The 21,915-nt window shown below is 39.6% G+C and overlaps 1 long non-coding RNA gene across 1 annotated transcript; it reads left to right on the top strand.

The window, feature by feature from the left end:
- The first annotated feature begins 3,112 nt into the window (after positions 1–3,112).
- On the top strand, positions 3,113–20,624 carry LOC128137466 (uncharacterized). Its single transcript, XR_008233697.1, has 4 exons — positions 3,113–3,318; positions 6,170–6,274; positions 9,301–9,457; positions 20,394–20,624. It is a non-coding gene; the product is annotated as an uncharacterized LOC128137466 (long non-coding RNA).
- The last annotated feature ends 1,291 nt before the right edge of the window (positions 20,625–21,915 follow it).

Here is a 21,915-nt window from a genome sequence, read left to right as displayed (position 1 = left end):
CCCACAGCAGCACAGAGGGACGGGAAATGGGGGTTGGGGTCAGTTCATCATACTTTGTCTCTGCCGCTCCTTCCTCCTCAGGGGGAGGACTCCTCACTCTTCCCCTGCTCCAGCGTGGGGTCCCTCCCACGGGAGACAGTTCTCCACAAACTTCTCCAACGTGGGTCCTTCCCACAGGCTGCAGTTCTTCAGGCACAGACTGCTCCAGCGTGACTCCCCTGCTGGGTCACAAGTCCTGCCAGAAAACCTGCTCCAGCGTGGGCTCCTCTCTCCACAGGTCCGCAGGTCCTGTCAGGAGCCTGCTCCAACGTAGGCTTCCCACGGGATCACAGCCTCCTTCGGGCATCCACCTGCTCTTGCGTGGGGTCCTCCCCGGGCTGCAGGTGGATATCTGCTCCACCGTGGACCTCCCTGGGCTGCAGGGGGACAGCCTGCCTCACCATGGTCTTCCCCACGGGCTGCAGGGGAATCTCTGCTCCGGCGCCTGGAGCATCTCCTCCCCTTCTTCTTCACTGACCTGGGGGTCTGCAGGGTTGTTTTCTCTTACATGTTCTCAGTCCTCTCTCCGGCTGCAGTTTCTGTCCCACAGCAACTTTTCCCCTTCTTAAATCTGTTATCCCAGAGGCACTACCACCGTCGCTGATTGGCTCGGCCTTGGCTGGCAGCAGGTCCATCTTGGACCCAGCCGGCATTGGGTCTGTCGGACAGAGGGGAAGCTTCTAGCAGCTTCTCACAGAAGCCACCCCTGTAGCCCACCCCTACCAAAACCCTGCCACGCAAACCCAATACAGTGACTAAGAGCCACATGTACACTCAGAGAAAGTGCAAAACTTAAACTGATTTAGGGAAATTCGATCAAATGGTGCCTATATATTGGGTTCTCTAGGGTCAAGGGTAGCAAGCGCATAGGCTAAAGTCCAAATTCCCGATGAGACAAACACACGGGCCATAATGTTCATAAATTCAGAGTCTAATTTGAAAAAAAATAAAATACAGGAACATGAATGTACAAGCATGTACATTTTGTTATAGGGTTCCTTAAAGCTAGTTGTTGGTTAAACAGAATTTCTACTATGAACACAGAACCCCATCTTTTGTGAGAACTTTGCTAATTTAGCAGCTTTTCATTTCATCAAATGGGGGCTGTATCCCCAGGAATTACTGTGACAAAGGGGGCCCCCAGAATCTGGAAGTTTATAAAATTTCAATTTAAAGAAATTTAAAGCAAGGATGACTGACTAAGGATAGATGTCTCTGATAGCATTAGGAAAAGAGGAAAAGGGTGAGAAAGCATGCATGTGCATGCAAGAGACTGTTTCACTTTCTCATACAAGTAAAGTAAGGAGAATTGTGCCTGTCCTTAAGTTTTGTGGTGAGTGGAGGCAAGGTCCCTGGTGTTGTGTTTGGACCTGCTTGCTTTCTGTCCATTCTTCTTTTCTTCTGTGTCTCTCTGCTGTTGCTGTGTACAGACCCCATACTTGCATTAAAAGCTTACACTGATTCTTATGGAGCCTTTTAAGGTTTACATATGTTAATAAAAAAAGGCTCTTAACCCAGAAGCTCTCATTTTGGCAGTACCAGCAGGGAATAAAAGATTGCTGTTGGTCCTGGACTGATTCAGGTGAGCGGTAGACAGCTGCTTCTGCGGGGAACAAAAAATTGGTTCCAGAGAGCCATTAGCTTGGAAATCCCACCCAGAGCAGGATGGTTGGGTACTGGGAGTTGTCCACAGGAGGAGACTGCATTATCACACCTGGAAAGAGAATTGCATGATCATGCATTGCCACCCCACAGTCATCAAAGTATTGTGATCCCTGCTGGCACTGGGAGTGTCCAATTAACACAGAAGCATTTGAGACTGATGATCAAACCCATCTGATCTTTACTGCTAACAGCTCCTGCCCAGCTCACCCTTAGGCATGGCCGGGCAAACCTTCCCGTTTAGCCCTTGTAGCTTCGGATCTGCTTCAGCCAGCATGGCTGTGAGTGGGTGTATTGCATGGGAACAAGTGGGGAGCTCTTCATTTAAGCATGGAGAATCAAATGTGTTCTCATCAAGGCAAACTGACATCCTTAACAAGGCTTTCATTATCCCTGCATCTTTTTGGTTTTTGCAAGTTCAGGCCCAGATGAGTAAAAAGAACTTCCTGTTCACACTTTGGTGACTGACCATTGAGTCAAGTCCTATTAAAAACAACTACAGGAAGGAAGAAAATCCTTTAAGAAAACTGGTTTCTTTCTACTCTGGATTATTCCCACATAGAGTACAGTATAGGTTTGAGGGAAGATGATGGATCTAAGGGGAAAAAAGGGTGGCTGGCAAAATTTTAAGAAGTCATTCTTTGATTTTCACCAGATGCAGAAATAACACTAATTGTGGGCTGCTTCTGTATTGTTAGCAGCTGGTTTGTGGTAGTCCTACCCTGTAATCTTTGTTTCACCCATCACTGTGTCCCAACAAAAATAATGACTGCTACTTGGGCAGTAGTTCTGACCAGTGAAACACATGCTTGTCAATTAATATTGCTTTGAGTTCAGCAGTTCCAGTCTTGATGGATTTTTCTTATTATTTTTTCAGTCTTGAGCACTGTGGTAAGCACTAGAGTCAAAATTTACTAGAGAAGTCATCAGTGATTCTCAAGGAAATTCAGACTCCATCCTGGATAACAGTAAGCAGGGCAAATGAAGTATATTTAAAAATCTAGTCTATTCATTTACTTTAGTGTGAGTCTGATCTAGTGGCTCGCAAACAGCTGAAAAAAGTTAGATTTAATATCATTAATATTTTATGCTACAAATGTCCATAATCTATGCTGGTGTGGTACCTTACCTTTTTTTCCCTTTCACAAATGGAATCTGGCTGTCTGAATACAATGGGTATTGGTAAATCACTGTTTGTCTGCTCTGAAGAAAATTAGAGCAGGATCAGCCAAGCTTGGGTGGAAAAAAATGAATGTTGACATGAAATTGAATGATATGCAAAAGAAGATGCTTTTTCAAAAGCATTCATATGGAAATATTAACTAAGATGTATTGACTGATAAACACATCTCTTTAAATGTTGTTTTCCCACAGCACTTAATCTGTGGATTTTGTTGAAGAAATACATAGCTGCAAATACCATTTTTTCACAAAGAGGAGACCATTGTACAAATACTGTGCTGTTCTGCTTCATCAGTGATCAAGATTTTTTCAAGTGTAGTCTCTGGTTTGGATTTGTGTAAACATTGAACTGGAAAGGGAGTCCAATGCGATTATGCAACTACCTGGAACACAACAGCTCCCTCCTGTGCAGACGGACTCAAAGGCTGAGTCTGGGTCAGTGCTTTTATGTCTCTATGCATCTTTCCCTTACCTAAAAATGAGATACAAACTTTTCCTCACCTTGCATGCAACAGGTACATTGTAAGCTACCAAATGCTCTTGAGATACATTTAGTTTTGTGATTTTGGTGGCACTTGTTATATTGTGAGATTACTGTTGTCCCTGTCCGTGCCTAATTTAAGCAGAGGCTGGTTTGCTCCATGTACATAGCATAAAGTTGGCCTTAATGTACCCAGGGCTATACCAGTGATGGCTCTCTTGGCAAGACAAAGGATCACTACATTACAAAGCATATATGCTTTTTAATCTATTCCTACAATCTCATTCACAGCCAGTGGTGAATGTGCTTTTAAGCGGTAATGAAAGAAGAGAGGGTAATTCCAGCAGATGGAGTGCAATGTTCAAGCCATTATACTAAATCACACCTAGAATATGATATCCCATTCAGATTATTTGCATTCAAAAAAAGACCTGTTAAAATCAGAAAAGTTGCAGAAAATGATGATTAGACTAATCAGAGGTCTGAGAGGAAATTTGCATGGAGTTAAAAAAACAATTATGTAATAAATAGCATGAGGCCACTGAGAATCAGGATCCCCCAAAATTCTTTCTGATTAAATCCTGATAATTTCTGGTCCTTTAATTCTTACTTTCATCTTCCAGTTTACTTTCCCATACAGACAAAGCTTATACGATTAGATTGGTCTGCCAGTTCCCTGAAAACTTACAAACTGTTGTTACGTAGATTTCAATTGGCCAAGGCATGAAAAGATATCAGAGAAAGAGCTCAAACAGATTTTGGGAAAGTGAGTGGCTATGTGTGGAAAAGAAAAATTCATGTGTGTTATCTACAGCAAAAGCTGCAGAGTAAGGTTAGCACATTGATCATCCAGCATGTGTACAGCTTGAACCCCACATTGGCACATTCTTCATGATTCACAGCTGGCAGTTAAAGGATATTACTTAGGATATTGCTTAATAGTGCAAATCAGCAGAGTAGGAGTGGGACTTGAAGGCACTGGGATATCTGCCTGGATGTCAGGGAACATGGAATGGAGATTAAGGGAAATGGAAGGTGCATAGTGACAGTGGACCCAAACTCATGGGAAAAGAGGACACATACATTTGGCTGCTCAAAAAAAAATCATCTCTCTTTGTTGAAGGTCCTGGGCAGAAGGCTGTATATCCACCAATCTTTCAAATTCCTAGTTTCCAAATATTTGGTGGAGAAACTACCCTTCAATTACAATTTGCCTTTAAGGTTTCTTTTTTTTTTTTTCTTTGTCCTTGGCTTTACACAATTCTGCCAGGGAATCCTCCCATAAATCTTATTTTAAGTCTCTCTAGGAATGTAGCAAAATTCTGAACTGAATTTAAGATTCTATTGGTGCATTACTGCCTCTCTGCACACAGCTGGCTTGTACAGGAGATTAAAATGGTATTTAATCCATATTCCAAAGAAGCCTTATTTTCATCCTGTGACAGAGGAAGGAAATGTTTTGTCAGTGAGTTCAAAATGAAGCATTACTTAAATAAGTATATCCTTCTGTGACAAATGCCGTGTAAGTGGCAGTCACCACAGTATATGAAGACCCACAGAAGACCTACAAGTTTTTACTAATTCCATATGTTTTTTGAGCAAGTAAAAGCTAACTCCAGCCTATTACAAAGAAATTCTGTCTCTAGAAGTAAAGTTGTATTGGGTCTGGCTGAGATGGAGTTAATACTCCCCATAGCAGGCCTCGTAGCGCTGTGCTCTGCATCAGTAGCTAGAAAGGTGTTGATAACACACCAGTGTTTTGGCTACTGCTGAGCAGTGCTGGCACAGCATCAAGGCTGTCTCCCCAACATTTTTACCGCCCCTCAATGGCAGGCTGGGGCAGGGCAAGATCTCGGGAGGGGACATAACCAGGACAGCTGACCTAAACTAACCAAACAGATTTTCCATACCATATGACGTCAGCTCAGATATAAAAGCTAAGTAAAGGGAGACGGAAGGGGGGCATTTTTGTCTTCCAGAGCAACCACTACGCGTACTGAAGCCCTGCTTCCCAGGAAGTGGCTAGACATCGCCTGCTGATGGGAAGTAGAGAATAACATCATTTGTTTTTCTTTGCTGTCACGCGCGACCTTTGCTTTCACTTTATTAAACTGTCCTTATCTTGACCTACAAGCCTTTTGTTATATTTTCTCCCACCTGTCCAGCTGAGAAGGGGGAGTGATAAAGCAGCTTTGGTGGGCACCTGGCACCCAGCCAAGGTCAACACACCACAGAAGTTCATGAAGATGTCAGGAGATACAACAAAATTTGGTACCAGATGCCCATTTGAACACCTTTTTCCTGGTCCTTTTAGGGCAACCTAAGTGAATGACTGATGAGAGAGAAGCATTATATGGGGTATATATTACATGAGATTTGCCACAATAGATCAAACATAATGTTTTAGAATTTTTTAACCTTGGTATGCTCTGATCTTTAATAACTTCTTGGACAATGAGTTCCACAATCTGATGACATAGTAAATGAATTACTTTGATATAATTCTGCAGTTTGCTACAGTTAAATAGTTTAAAATGTTCTCTTGATTTCAAGGAGACGGGAGCAGCAACTCAAAATTAAACCATCTTCCTTTTCCTATTCACTATCTTCCGTACTTCACTTTCCTCAAGTGCCCTTGTTCCACTCTTTTCCTAGAGCAAACACCCATTTCTCCTCCTAGTAGAGTTGTCCCAGGCTCTGGGAACTGGTGATGAGATCCAAATGCAAGTAAGGGAAGGTGTTAAGGCTGCAAATGGCTTCTGCAGAATGGGCTAACATGAGCCTTTTTTTATCTGCTTTGTTTAGGTAATGAGACAGCACTGAAGATAAGATGCTGCTCAGTTTTTCCAAAATGAGAGAAGAAACAGAGAGATTGTTTGTGAGAGAGAGACGTCCATATCAGCCCCTGTGGTAATCTTGATGGATTTTGCTAGCTTGGTCCTCTGGCTATGTAGAACTAGTATTCAGTATATATTAAAATATTCATACTCTGGGCAATAACCACCTTTCAGGACTGATGTAAGATCTACTCAGAAACACTCAGCTTTTGGGGGTTGGTTCATGTTTTGTTAATGCTTGCTGTTGGCAACACTGCTCCCATTGATAAATTCTCAAAATAAACTTGTGAGCCAAGATTGTTTTTTCCTCTATGACCGACATTTTTTCACCCACAAACTTTGGTAATTTTACTTAATAGGTAAATTAAAATTTAGGTAAAATAGGTAAATTAAAATTCATCCCCTCCAATGCTTATTCACTGTGAAGGAAAAGGAATGCTTAATTTAGTCTAGTATATTTGTCTTGCTAAAATCTATTTAGTATAAAATGCATGTCAAACAATGTGTCTTCTCAGATATCAGTATCACCACTTTTACTAATACAAATGCTACCTGTTTTGCATAAAGGTAATAACAAATGACTATGCAATTAGCACTTAAGTTCCTAAAAATCTGTTGATACTTGAAAAAAAACCCCAAATATCTATCCCTGAAGCATAATTCATATTAATTTTTTACTTCAAGTTTAGGAGTCTGTGACATAAACATTAACATTAAGGTGTTAGCAAGGGTTAAAGAGGAGCTGAATATTTATGGAAGCAGCAAAAAATATTTATACTACAATAATAGAGATGGGTAATGACTTTCAGAAGCAATATAAAACCAGTTACAAGGTGTAATTGTGTTGTTATGGTATGTATCTTCAATTCTCCTACATATGACCACACCAGGGCTTTCTGCATCATTCTCTAAGGTAAGCCCTTGTGGAGTCCCACTGAATCTACCCTGTTACAGCAATTGGCTATGACTTGCAGCTGGAGTTTCAGATTTGCACCTGAGTACAGCTCTAGCAAAAGAAATTACCTTAGCAATACCAACTACTGCACAAGATGAGCCTCCTTTCATGTGCTTTCAAACTGCCAAGCAAGGAAATGTTTCCTGAAACATAGAAGCAGGGAAGGAGCTATATATATAAGTTATACTAAGTTGTAACTTATAGGCAGAATGAAACAAGATTACATTTTCGCATCTGCTTCTTCCTTGCACCCTTAATTCTGTTGAGCTTTGTGGAAGCATTGGGACTTCTAAGGGTCCACAGGAGGACTCCCTTTCAGGTTCTGAAAATCAAAGGGGAAAAATACACACAGAAATCTAAAGTACAGAACAAGCAAACTGGTCTGCAAGCTGAAATCATCTCCCAGACCCACAATGAACCTTTCATCAGCCAAATTTTCCTGAACTCTTTGCTCTGTTCATGCATTATTACTTCATGTCCTCTGTGATTTTTTTCTCAGTGCTCTGCCTTGAGACACATCCCATTGTTGATTTCATAGCAAAATGGAGACATCTTGAGTTTATCAAAACAGTGTGAAACATGAGACATAGAACATTTTAAATATTCTGTATTAAAAAGTCACATAGTTTCCCATGTATTGAATCACTTAAAGCTTCATTCTTTGTTCAGTGGTCTCAAACTAAAGGTATTGAAGGACTGGGACAATAATTCTGCTGCCTGGCCATTCTGCCACTAACTTTTGTCTTGTTTTGTATTCACGTCTTCAGCTAGGACTTTGGAATTTATAGCAGTGACTCTTCAAGAAATTCCTGTTAAAAAGCTTCATTTCTCATTCAATAACATCCTGTTGCAGATTTGTTCCCTTTTCAATTCAGTCTCTGATTTCCCCCAAAACCAAAACATGTTGCAAAATGTAATTGGAAAGAAAAGTCAGCATGTAATTGCTAATAGCAGGTATTCCCTGAACACCTACATAACTAATAAATAAATAAGAATGACAGATTTTCTGCACTGTTTGCTTCTTTCACTCCTCCTTTAATTGTTGTTGATATTTTTTAATGTTCCTTCCGAAGTAATAGTTCATAATTACTCTATGTTACTGAAGTGATTAAAGCAAAGAATTATTGATATCCAAATCAGACATTCCAGATTTACAGGATCCTTTGGACTCAAAATGTATTACATATTACATAGATCTTTCATGTAACATCCTGGGTGTCATTTTACCGCTGATCAGCACTGCACTATCCTGTACACTTTACCCCTTAAGAGCAGTTGATTTTCTGATTCTGGAATAATCAAACAGGTAGCTCTTACACATTTTGTTAGCATGGGGAAATTCACTAGTCAGTGCTACTGAAACACCACTCCTCAGACTCAATCCTCATGCATTAATTTGCATAGCTATTAGTTCTTGGGTTTGATTTCCATTCCTTCTTGTGGGGAGATATCTGATGTATGGATAGGCCTTTTCATGGTTTCATGGTTTGTTTGTTTGTTTTTTCATTTAGAACTATAATTTGGGATAAAATTCCTTCTGTTAGCTTTTCATTTCTTCCATCCTACTGAATTGGTCCCAAAAATCTTGGATTGGTGAAGAGGTTCTCTTCCCTTCCTTTGACTTTTCAGAGGTGACAGAGAAAAATCTTTAAATGCCTTCAATTTGTGACAAAAAAACCTACACAAACTGTAATGAAACTACTTCAACAAAAGCTAATCCTAATTATGTTTACTTAAAGTCTCTTCATTCTTTCCTTGCAATTAACTTTGATCATTTCACCATTTTGTCATTTGTTTACTCCTCTGGAATATTTTTTTTATCATAACTAGTATATTTTAACAGCCTAGGAGTACAGAGGGAGAGACAACTGAGGTACACCTCAGAAAGACCAGAATGAGAGTTAGTTTGTCTCAGAAATGGTACTGTAGTTCTGCTGCATTTGTTCTTAAAGAATTTTTAGATAGTAGCTCTAAGCAATTCCAGTCAGAGAAAACCTTCCTTACTCAAGCAATTGTTTTAAGACAATGTTTAGTAACAGGTCTTCCAGAAGACTCTTACTGTGAGTGATATTGAGAGCACCTGGCCATTTTAAAAGAAAAAAATCCATAAGGCCTGGGTTTGGGTTTTTTTTTTTCTTTTTTAGATACAAACTTGTTCCAGCTATGATATTGGATTATAACTGCCATGGTGAGCTGCCACAAAGTCCATCAGCATTCTGGGAAAGGTGTTTTGGGCTCGTGCATTAGATCTAATGAAGTTTACTCTTGCACTGTATTACACCTTGCAGATAATCCTATCAGGTAAGTATTGTTTCCACGATCTCTCTTTGATCCCACAACTGAGTCTTTTGAATATAGTCACATTACTTTGTTTTTATTCTCAATTATGAGTTAAAACAGGCACAATACAAAAGAAAACTACAGTTGGTCTCCGTCTAACGTAAATCACTGAGAGTAAACTATGCACAAAACCCCCATCTATAAACAGCCAATTAAAAGCCATTATGTTACATTTAAACCCTAGTACTATAGACATCAAGCATGCAGATGGAACCCATGCACACATCAGAGTGGTTTAGTTTTATGTTACAGCAATGCCACTTATTTTTCAGTGTCGTGAAAAAAACAAGTTCTGTAGCAAATGGTACATTCACAGAGAATTTACAGTATCTATATGAAACTCCCAGAAAGTCATTTGGAAAATATCCATTAAGAACCTTCTCTCTTGCATTTCTGTTGTTGCTTAAACATTCTTTTTCTGCTTCATTCCATTATGGATATTTTCCAAATTCAAAAGACTGGCTATGGGATTTGTATATAATCCTCCTAATCTGAATAGCAGTCCGCATCATTTTTGCTGCTTAGAGACAGTGAAGATGGAAAAGCGAAGTATTAAAGAAAAGGGGGGGAGGCGGGGGGGGGAACGACAGTACAGGCTTGGCAATCACAAACTGAGGCCTTAAACTAAAGAGGAGTCTTGTCTAGTTCTAGTCCCCATGGCTAAGTGTCACAGCCAGCAGGCTTTTCCTTTGGGAATTAATAATCTCATAGCTTCTTTCCCATCCTTCACTAGGTCCTTTTCTGGTCAGCTGGCATCACAGTCACGCACTGGGAAGAGATGTGAGGCACAAGATCCAAGTTCTTCGAACATAACCCCATGGCCTCATTCCCCACAGCCAGTGACGACACTGGTTTTGCTGGAGGTACAGCATCAATATCAACAACTTCCCCAACACAGTAGTGGCACCAGGGTACTTCTCTGACTCACCTTTTCCAGATCAATGCACACAGGGTCTTCCCTTCACCAAAAAGACTTTTAAAACCTTTTCCCCAAACTGCCCTCACTGGGTTTTCTGTCCCTGTGCTGCAGGGGAGATGTACAGCCTCGCACTGACCCCTGGAATGCTGCACATACATACACTTTCACACTTTGTGCAAAACACCTACAGAAAATTATATTTCTGACATCATCCAAGACATACAACATCTGATCAGTGAAAGTGTAACAGAAACTGCTAAAGTGTCATTCACATCTGATTTTCAGAAGTTCTTTCACAAAGTGCTATATTGACTGTAAGAAAAGAAAACAGAATAATCTTCATGGCAAAAACACAACCCACCCGGAAACTGTTCGCTCTGCGGCAAATAATGCCAGCTGTTTTTCTGTTGTTTTTTGACATTCATTCTTAGATTAAATGCAAGAAAGCTTAAGGAAGTTTAGCTTATGCTAAGCTTTCCTCACTCACTCTGTGTGAAATTGTGTAATCTGTTGTACTACATAGTGTAGCACAAGGCCAGGTTTCTGCTCTTCAGAGTTTAGCCCAAACCCTTATTTCCAACAATCCAACCTGAGCAGTAAAAACACGCAGCTGTCCATCACCTGAAATACAACTATTACGTATTACAGCTTCATTTCCCTTTAGTTTTATAGTTTTATCAGCAAGCCTAAGTCCTCTCCACAGTATGTCCATGTCTGTATTAGTGCCTTTTCAGCAAGGAGATTTTGCAGTTGGGTCAGACAAACAACAGTTCATTTACACCCCTGTGTTTGCTCACCATGTAAGACAGGTTTGTTGGTGCAAATGTTACACAAATGTATATAGCACTCATTGGAAAACTTAGATCTGAACTCATGGATTTTCATGGTGTAGAATGGCCTGGCAACCTTTCAATTATGGAAAAAACTATTGGAGCATTTATCATCATTGCATGGCTTTTGCCCAGCCCTTTTTTGTCATTATGACATTAGTACACACAACGTTATTGGCTGTTGTCTGAAATTAGACACCAGTCACCATTGCTCACTTGTGCTCACTGTGATGCCTGAGAACATCAGCCTTTCCTTAGATGACTGAGTGCTGGTGAGAAATGGAGGAACACAGAGGTAAATCAGGTAATCCAAGAGGACATAAAGTATCTGGAAAAAACTGTCCACACAGTTTTGTAAGATACTATATTCTTGTAAGAGGTGGCAGATAAGATTTTTTTATCTGTTCAGTCACGACTGACTGTATACCTCTGAATGGCCAGGCCAAGGAGGAAGGCTGCTGGTTTCCCACCTGGCTGTGGCACGCTGGGAGGGATGAAAGCTTTGGCAGGGGGAATATTGTGCATTCCCTGAGTGCAACTGCATGGGTCTGGGAGAAGATCAGTGAGAGTCACTCCCTCTCAGAGCTCTGCTTGGCATGAGTTCAGCCACAGTTGCACACACCGTGTTTTCTTCCCCAGTAAACCAGATGAGAGCCTGTTACCCTTTATCAAGTCCATCAATGGTAAGACTACAAAAAAACCTGTGATTTAAGGGTCAATGCCTTTTCTGTCTTGTAGTACTGGACTTCACTTGCAGGTTAGTCTAGCATTTCCTAACCCTTTTGGTCCCAAGTCACTTCACAGGGATCTAATACAGACATACCACAGACCCTTGAAGATCTTCAGCTTGTGCTCCCCTTGCACAAGCTTTGCCAGTGCAGCCATCTGGGCACATGGGAAGTTGTGGAGGGTTATGTTACAGCTTCCTTTTTTCCCTGTGCTATTCAGAGAAGGTAATCTCTTTTACTGCTCAATCTTTCCTTGCCTGGAAGGCAAACCCAGTTTTGAATGAAGCTGGCTTACTCTTCATTATCACTATTTTAATACATGCACCTTTCACAACAGAACTATAAACCTAGTTGTGTGGCTAGATACCAACAAACCTAGTTTCTCAACAGATTCCAAATGAATGCCACATTTTTCTGAGCTTTTTGGCCCACCCTGAACTTCAGCATTTTCACAGCTATCTACTCCCTCCCCCAACCCAAAACAGCTGCAGCTTACATGATGCTATTCCATTGCTGACTAATGAAAAAGAGCATCGAGATGAGAAATTATATTCAAACTTGTGGTATTCATGTCCTCACTGATGCTGCTGTAAAGTGTTGTTAGCAGCTATATAGATTTGCTTTCATAGAAGCAGATGCTTTGGTTTCTTTCCTCCTTGCATGAGTATGGAGGCCTCTTTATTCTCTTTCTGGTGTGATCAAGGGCTCTGAATGGTTCTACATAGAGCTGTTATAAGGCACTGAGAGAGTTATTAGGCTGATAGCCTAGACTGGCTGGCAAACACAGAACAAAAACCCATCCCTCTGTACGGTAGTCAGCTGCCAGTCTTCAAGGGGCTTTCATGGTGTTCTTTCAACTAGGTGGAAATTATCTGTTCTGCAAAATAGACTGTTCTCCTGAAGGATTAGGCAGCTTATTATTACCACATAATTTCCTCAAAGAAGAGCTGGCTCACTGTTCCTTTTCATGCCATTAATGAGTTACTTGAGCCAAAAAGCACAGCTTGTAACTATGATTACATTAAAAATGCTTTGTGAAGATTCCTCTGATCCTCTCTAATAACAAAATAGACAAACTTTGACCTGGAAGGATGTCTTCAACCGTTGGCTAGTATGTGTACCTAACGCAGTGTGAATTTGCCACAGCCACACTTCAGACAGATTTCTGTGGCATGTTGTTAAGTTAGGCATGAGGTGTGCGATCATGTCTTCTTGATGTCCACAAAAGCCTAGATACTGACTTGTGCTGAAGGGTGAACTGTGCCTATTGCTCATTTCTCAGCCTGTTACCATTTACCTTTTTGAGGTGAGGCTATAGTGTGTTTTGATTGCCAGAGTTTAACTTGGAAAAAAAAAGATCCACTGGAGCCGTATGAGGATTATCCCAGGTAACAACTATCAAAATAATATAGCAGAACTTGTTAATACTTGTGAATTAATTATGATTGATTTATACTCCTTTTCCAGGAACACAGTTTTGTAGCCACATTTAGTTGTTATGAAGACTTGGACAAAGTTGTAGGTTTGTAGGTTTGAGTTGTCTTAAACCCTGGCATTTTAAAATCTCCATATTTATTAATATTGTGTCATCCTTCACCATAAAAGCCATACAGATAATTTATTTAGCTTTTCCTGGAGGGCATCATTGTATTGTCTCACAGTTTTAACAACTTAATCATCCTTTATGAAAGTCTAGTTACATGCTAACATGTATTATGGAAGAATAACCTTAGACAACCACTTTCACATGAACCCTTCAGTCAAAATTGAAGTATGGAAGCATGAATAGGAGAACCTTAAATTAATTTAAAAGCAAACCACAGTATTACAGAGACAAGGCTTTTGACAGCTTGAGACATCACATGAAACAGGTGAATTTTCTAGGTATTTGATGAAATTTAGTTCTGGTGGGAGTCTAAGTTTCTGGCACTGGTGGCCTAAACTGTGCAGAATCACTAAACCAATATGAATTAATCTTTATATTAATTTTATTAATCTTTAACATCCTAGGAGAAACAACTTTGATGTTATGTTCATTACTCCATCTGTTCCACATCCATAACCTGTTCCTGCAGCCTTGGTACAGTAGCCACTTCTCTGACTGGCAGACTATTTTAAGCCTTCATCATCTATTTAACCAGAGATGGAGTGCATAATAATTTTGTTCTTTCCTTCTTCATCAAAGCACAAGAATCCGAAGCAAAAACAGGTGCAGTTTTGCTAGCATCAGGCTGCATTAAGCTATTTTTTTTACTAAGCTTCTGATTTTGAAAGGACAGATCATGAAAAATTAGTACAAATGAATGACTATTCCATTGCATGTATGAGAAAATCCTCCCATATTTAGGTACCCTTAAATTGCTGAAAGATCAAAATAGAGTGGCAATGAGAAGTGGTCATGGAGGTCAATTGAATCAAAGCTACATGAACAAGCATTTGGGAAATAAGATGCAGCCAAAGTAAGAACAACAGAGATCCTTCGCTGTTTAAAACATGAACAAAACTCTTGAAGTACTTCTTGTCTAAATACAGATTGATTTATTTGTTACTACTGAAAAGTTTTTTCTAAGCCATATTGCCATTTGTCTCTCAAGAATATTCACAGGACAGTTAGATATAGTGTTAACATTATTTTTGCCTTCTTTCTGAATGCATTTCCATGAAAGCAATTTCATTTTTGTCCCAGAAACTCATCTGATTGATGCCCTTTCTAAAGCCAGAATCTCTATAACATTACGGGTTCCTTAGGTGGATGAGTATATGTCGTGGTTTCAGCCCAGCCGGTAACAAAGGACCACGCAGCCGCTCGCTCACTCCTCCCGCCCCCCTCCGGTGGGACAGGGAGGAGAATCAGCGGGGAGAAAAGAAAAAAAAAAAAAAGCGGATCCTCGAGGGTTGAGATAAGGACAATTTACTGGGACAACACAAAAAGAGAAGTTACAACAACAACAACGGTAGTAATAAAAGAATATACAAAACGAGTGATGCACAGTGCAACTGTCCACCACTCGGAACCCAACGCTCCGCCACTTCCCCCACCGAAAGCTGAGAGACCCCCCCAGCCCACTCCCCATTTATATACTGAGCATGATGTCACATGGTATGGAATAGCTCCTTGGCTAGTTCAAGTCAGCTGTCCTGGCTGTGCCTCCTCCCAGGTTCCTCTGAAAATTAACTCTATCCCAGCTGAACCCAGGACAGTATATATCAGGTATCGGGAGCTAAGGGATGAAGGTGTTCACAGCAACAACTTTAGGCCTGTACAGCTGTGCTGTACCTAGAAATAGTTTCATGTGGTTTAGCCACCAAAGGCTGATACTCAGCCTGGAAATAAAAAGGAGTGGTAGAGGTGATGGCCTCTGTTACATTCATCCACATTTTGAGTTTAGTCATCCAGGCGACATGGTACTACTTTGACCTTCTTTATATTTAACAGTCCTCCATATTTCCTTCTTCTTTCCCCTTGTCTCCCCTCAAACACCAGGCACTAGGAGAAGCCTGACTCCTCTGAACAAGAATTAGGCAGGGTCATGACCCCTCTGGATGAGGAAAGAGTCTCACCCTGGCAGTTTGGTTCAATTGCATAGAAATCAACATGTTAACCCCAAGCCTTGGCATTTCAACAAAATCTGACATTCCCGCCTTTGGCACAGAGCTGCCTGTGGATTTTCTAAATTCTTTGATATTATGTTTTTGTAAGCTTTAGGGGGAAAAAAGAAGAAGAGGGCCAATCAAATTCCAAAAGTGGTTCAGCAAGTTCCGAAACATTCCAAAAGTTTCATCAAAACTTCTATTGCTGCATTCACTAAACTTCCCAAGGCTCAAAGATCACCTCTTATGACCAGCCCTTCATTATAGACAAAAAGCAGCCACAACACACTTATACTCTTTGATGTTAGGCTCATAGTCTTGCCGCAGGTGCACAAGGACAGACTGTGTCTGAGAGGCTTACCAGCAATGGCCTATTAAAAGATCAATTTGTATTCAAAAAAACAACACAGAAAAAAACCCACTTGTTTGGTAAGCATTGGCAATGTCACGAAAGGACTTCTTCAGTATTGTCAGCTAAAATGATTTCTACAGGATTCATGATGTTCAGACTTTTACAATTCCTTTTGTTTGCTTATTTTTACAACTCTTTGCTGGACTCAGCATTGCAGGAGATGTTCTGCTTTTATGATTTTCATGTTTTTCTGTAGTCCTGGCTCAGAAGTAAAATTTGAAAAAATGCATAGAGTTCTATCCTGCAGGCTCAAAACCTTCTCAATTGAGTTTCAGAAGAATTTCAGATCCATCTTTCATTAATTTACATGCTGATTCTTGATTTTGAACAATTCAAGATTCTATTTTTACACAGATGAGAGAGCTATCTAACCATTTCCAACAATAAGTTAAATAGCACTATTTCTACATAATTCATTGCTAAACTTCTATCCAGAAATTGTCAGCATGATGTTGGAAGGCCATGAAATTCAGCTCTGCTCCAGGGAACTGATGGCATGTCATTCACTGTCCACTGAAGCCTCTTGGATTATACAGAAATAGGCCTCTTTTGTAGCCATCTCAGCAGTCCTTCCTACATTGGCAGTAGTTTTTTAACTTGAGTTTTCAGCACTTTAATATCCTCTGCTAATGTCATTGAACTTGATAGAAATCTTAACTATTGTCTCAGAGGACCAGAATCAAAATGATGTAGAGAACATTTAAGAATAACCACTTAATTCTTCTTCAAAGCTAGTATTTTTACAGAACTTCAGTGAAATGGAAATGTCTTGCATACATTTGCACATTATTGATTTAAATGGATGTCTGTTGCATGAATGATGTTCTTTACACTATGATGCTGTGCATCTTTGATATACTTTCATTTTGCCTGGTACTCCTGTGCATTCTGGATAGTCATTTACACCTGTACAACAAAGATGTAAAGCAAACTGTCTGATAAGATATTTTGGGTGAGTTAAGTGGCTACATAAGATGCTAAACTCAGCAAAAGTGGGACTTACTATGTTGCATCAGTAACAAAGGCTGTTATCAGATAAATTGAGTGACATAAAGTGCTGGCTGGAATAAAAAGTAAATGCCTAATTTTCTAGTCAGCAATTCACAAATCATTCTGTAAGCAAGGGAAATAATGAAACATGATTCTTGTCATGTTACCCCAAACTGTTCTATTCTCAATATTCATCAAGTTTGACTGAAATTGGACAGTAGATTAAAAGCCTTTGGGCCAGGGAGGGGAGGATACTTAGCGATAGGCAAACATGGCAAGAATATACAAGTAATTGTCTATCTAAGAAGTTTGACTAAGAACATCTTGGTACAACAGCATGGGCTATTTAAGCACAAAAACACTTCTTTTAACTCAGGGCCTCACTAAGAACTTCTTGATTTACTATTTTGCTTAGTATTGAAATCTGTCACTGTTCACTAAACCACAAAATAGAATACCACACAATCTTTTGATACACAAGAGCTTCTAAAAGCAGATCTGTCCTAGTATAAGTTTGATTTTTTCCACAAATATCTTCTATTCCCTGCCACATGTTACATTTTCTGTAAGAAAAGGTTTTGATATTTTTTTAGTAATATTGAAGATCTGCTTGCTTTTTCTTTTTTGTGAATAAAATGCAAAAAAAAAAGTGGGTAATTTCTGTATTTGCATTACTTTTACAATAATTTGCTGACATATCTTTGTAAAGCAGTGCTTATAGGGAACCAGGACTTGCTAAAGTGTGTGAGAACACCAAACACTAAAATTAACCTGTGAAATTTTGCATTCAAACATCCTAACTTTCCTTTGAATCTTTGAGGTATCCAGAGATTATATTTTATGCTTACTAGGGGAAGGAGTGAGAGAACGAGGAGCTGAATGATACTTTCAAAAGTGTAATTGGCCAAATATGTGTACTTTATCCTACTGTTAGTCAACAGAAATACAAAAAGATCAGTAAAAGAATTATCTAGATGCAATTGTTAGAATTGCATTTCATTAAAGAAATAAGAGGAAAAGAGACCTCTTTGAGCAGTCTTATAATGTTTTTTGTAGTCCTGTCAAAAATTAAGTTGGTACTGTCACATAGGAAGTAAGAATACTAAAATATTTTGAGAGATGAAATTGACAGAATTAGAGAAATTAATTCTTATACTTACAAAATACATTGCATGTCACAGAAGAAAAAGTCTTGCAGCTAGCTCTGCAAAATGCTGTCCATTGAGACTTTCTCCAAACTTGCAGCACTTTTTTCTGTCCAGAAAAACTGGAATTACAGACTTGCTATCATTTTCCATATCTTGGTTGAAGGGATACTGTGTGTACTTCCAGTCCCATTTCTGACTTTTAAAGAAGTGACTGTGCCTCTGCTGTGGGAAAGGCATGACCCAGCTTGGCCCTGAGCTGGGCAAAGGGCTCCAGTTTCAGTTTTAGCAAGGTTTTACTATATCAGTCACAGAAACGTCCCTTAAGTGGCTCCTCAACTTTTTGCTTTTATGTAGTGCTCTTTCTGTGATCCAAGAGCATGTTTTCAAAGCTACTGAGGTACCTCAGATTGAGTTGTAAGTAACTGCTCACTGAAGTGCCTGTTTCTTAGCTCAGCTGAGATACTCTCCTCAAAATCTTTGTTCACTGATTCTGCAAGATGCTGTTTTTCCTCTGCATTAAAATGATAGATCAGCACGTGAGCAATTGCCTGCTGATGTAGGAGTGTGGCAGGAAAGAAAACTCCTCTATAAATCATACTAATGAATACACACAAATATTACACATAGACAAGATACATTTTTATCAGGGAAACAATGCCTATTAAATGAGGCCATTTGCTTATGTTTATTTTGCAACCAGGATGCCATATAAATCATTTTACCTTGCATTGGTCTTTCTCAGATAATCTTCTTCGTCTGTCCCCATCCTTCCTCCAAAGTAACATCAATTTTACTGTTATATTTCAGCTGCTTTGACTGTGTCCAGGCAACTGAGCGGTCAGATGATGAACTGAGGGCCCATCCTGATAAAATTTAAAAATTATCTAGGCATCTATAACACACCTACACATTTAGACATATCTACTAATTTATATGTATCTGCACTTTAACAGTATGGAAGCAATGGTCACTCAGTGCTGCTTTCTGAATTAAACTCAGTAACTATATGTGCAAAATGTAAGAACTGTGCAATGTAAGAACAAAACACCCAAATAGCATTCATAATTACTTAAATTGGAAAAGTTATTTGTTTGAGAAGTATACAGAAAACTGAAATCATACAAAGTCTAAGCTACCGTTCTAAATGTAATATGTTTTAGTGTCATTTTAAACAATCTCATGGAGTTTACATGGATTTTAATACAAACTAAGATAACCAACTTATCAGGGAAGTGGCAAAGCTTACCAAGATGACACTCAAGGGACTGGGTGAGCTAGTAATGGCTGGCTACAAGAGTTGGTACTTTCCACTGGCACATATTGAGACAAGGGGAGTCAAAAGAATCTCAATAGACATAATAAAGGGGGATGAGAGATGATGTTTAGCGCTTACATTGTTGAAATTAGCTGAGGCAGAGACAGTCTTTGATAAGAAGAGCTGGTCCCAAGGACCAGCCAATGAGGTAGAGACAGTTCCTGATAAGAAGCAGGAGCAGGCCCCAAGAGCCACCTAAGACTGGTCTTGCAGCTTGGGTGAATACCAAGAAACCACTGAGCCTGCGCAAGAAAAAAGGTTACTAGCGGTGAAGAAGAGGAGTCATCTATCTTCATCTCTGCGTCCACCAGACGACCACCATAAAGAGGCACTGCGCAAGTGCAGTTGAGAGCAGATTATGGAAATGACCTCTCGGAGCTAATTTTAATATGAAGTGAGGATAGATCATGCATATGTATAGGCGTATTGTGAATATGTAACACTTGACTGCATAAACTTGAGACAAACTGCCGAGTCGGGTGCGCACGACTTTGGTGGGACTACCCCCCGTGCTGCCCAGCGCTGAATGAACATACCTACTTTACAATCTCACTGATTGTGGAGTCTGTTTTCCGCACGTCAATATGACTTCATGTCAAGCAAGGAATCTAAGTAAATTTATACCACATTTATGAACTGAAACCTACTGTTGTATCTTCCATGAGTCTCATGCATTTGTATTCATACTACATTTACCTCTTTCCTTCTCTTTTTAAAAAGGGATGAGTTATTTTTCTAACCAGAAAATGCAACTGCACAAATGGACAGTTTTCCAAGACATTGAAATGCCCTCATTTCTTTGCAGCCATATCTCTACCTATGCTCAAAAATTTGGGATTTGCTGACTTGGGTACAGTCCTGCAGCAGAACAATGAACCTGAAATAAATTCATTAGCCATTATATCATCCTCCTTCCTTCCAGCATTTGTAATCAGATGTCCTGCCTTCTTCATTTATTTACCAGGTCAATGGATTTCAACTGGCATATCTCTGATGTGTGGAGGAAACAGCCACAGGGATTCCCAAAAAGCAGCTAAGGAAATCCAACCCGTTGCGAGTCTGCTTGTTCGCTAGACAGGGATGCACATCCCCACTGGAAGGCTGAAAAAGACTTTGAAAACTACTAATCTCAGTTAATAAAAATTCATTATTGCAAATAAAGCAGCACTGGCTTTCTTTAAGCATGAGAAATGCTCCACAAAATTAACCATCCCATTTGTCTCTTAGTTATTCTTTGATGGGTGCCTTTCAGTGAGTTCATTACTGAAATCCTGATAACACCTGGAAAAAGCAAACACATTTAACTGGAGATTGTACTGTGCTGGTCTCACCAGCAAGAGGTCGCTGAACTTTGAGCAGATAGGATTTTTGAGGAGATGCAATTAAGAAACCAATTACATGCAATGAATGATAGCACAGGATTAACAACTTAAATGTAAAATATGGCTTTTTATGACTGGCAAATTTCCTATCCTCCTTCATTTCAGAAAGATGGACTTGGCTTAGACATAATATGTATACAAGTATTCATCACGATTTTTGATGGGTTTGAAAAGCATCAGCTGAAGGTCCTCCACTCTCACACAGCAATATTAATTGGATTCAATTGAAAGCTTCAGAATAGATAATATTAAACTATATGACAAGTGTTCCTTCTATGGGACTTACTATTGCATTTGTCTTAATTATTAATGTAAAACCCCTACAGCAGTAGAATACATCTTTTATTAAGACTAGTGATAAGGAATCTGGAAATTCTTCAGCAGTTTCATATTAACTTCAGAAAGGAAATAGTGAACTGAAAATAATTTTAAAGAAAAATCTACATTTCCTCTATCACCAAAACTGATCACGTCTTTTCTGTGTAATGCAAAGGGGTTTGTGTCTGTAATAAAAAGACAGCTGTACATAGGTTGTAGATGAAAAGGAAGCTGTACACAACACAGCACTAACTAGAAGTATAGGCATTATTGTCAATAATAGTTCAGTGTATCCCATAAACAGTCAACTGCATTTTCTTGTTACATAATAAGGGAGAGAAAATAGTTTTAACACAATGGAAAGGACTATGCTTAGGAAATGCAAAATATTTTCCAGCAGCACTGTTCACAAGACTCCATTGTGCCTCCTGTGTTTTTCAGATTTTTATCCTTTAGAGCATCAATGTTACAGAACAGAAGAACTCTGCAGATGCTTTAACCCTTAAGTGTCCTCAGTGTTAAGACAGGTACCTCAGCTTCCTACTCTGCAGGTAGAAAGTTAGATACTTAAGAAATCAGCTGTTAGAAAGAGTGTTTTAAGTGGGACAAGAGAAAAACCCCATGCAGAGCAACCATGAGATGAGAAGAGACAGGACTCATCCCTGCATACTGAAACATTTTAATTTGTGACAGCAACTAGTTCCTCAGAAGGGGCTTTGCAGGTTCATATGCTGAAATCTTTTGTAGGTTGTAGAAAAAAAAGAATCATGGGACAGCTGAAAGTTA

Source organism: Harpia harpyja, chromosome Z (assembly GCF_026419915.1).
Source record: "Harpia harpyja isolate bHarHar1 chromosome Z, bHarHar1 primary haplotype, whole genome shotgun sequence".
Lineage (NCBI taxonomy): Eukaryota > Metazoa > Chordata > Aves > Accipitriformes > Accipitridae > Harpia > Harpia harpyja.
Note: the sequence above shows the minus strand (reverse complement) of the source record. Positions and strands in the feature narration are given on the sequence as shown.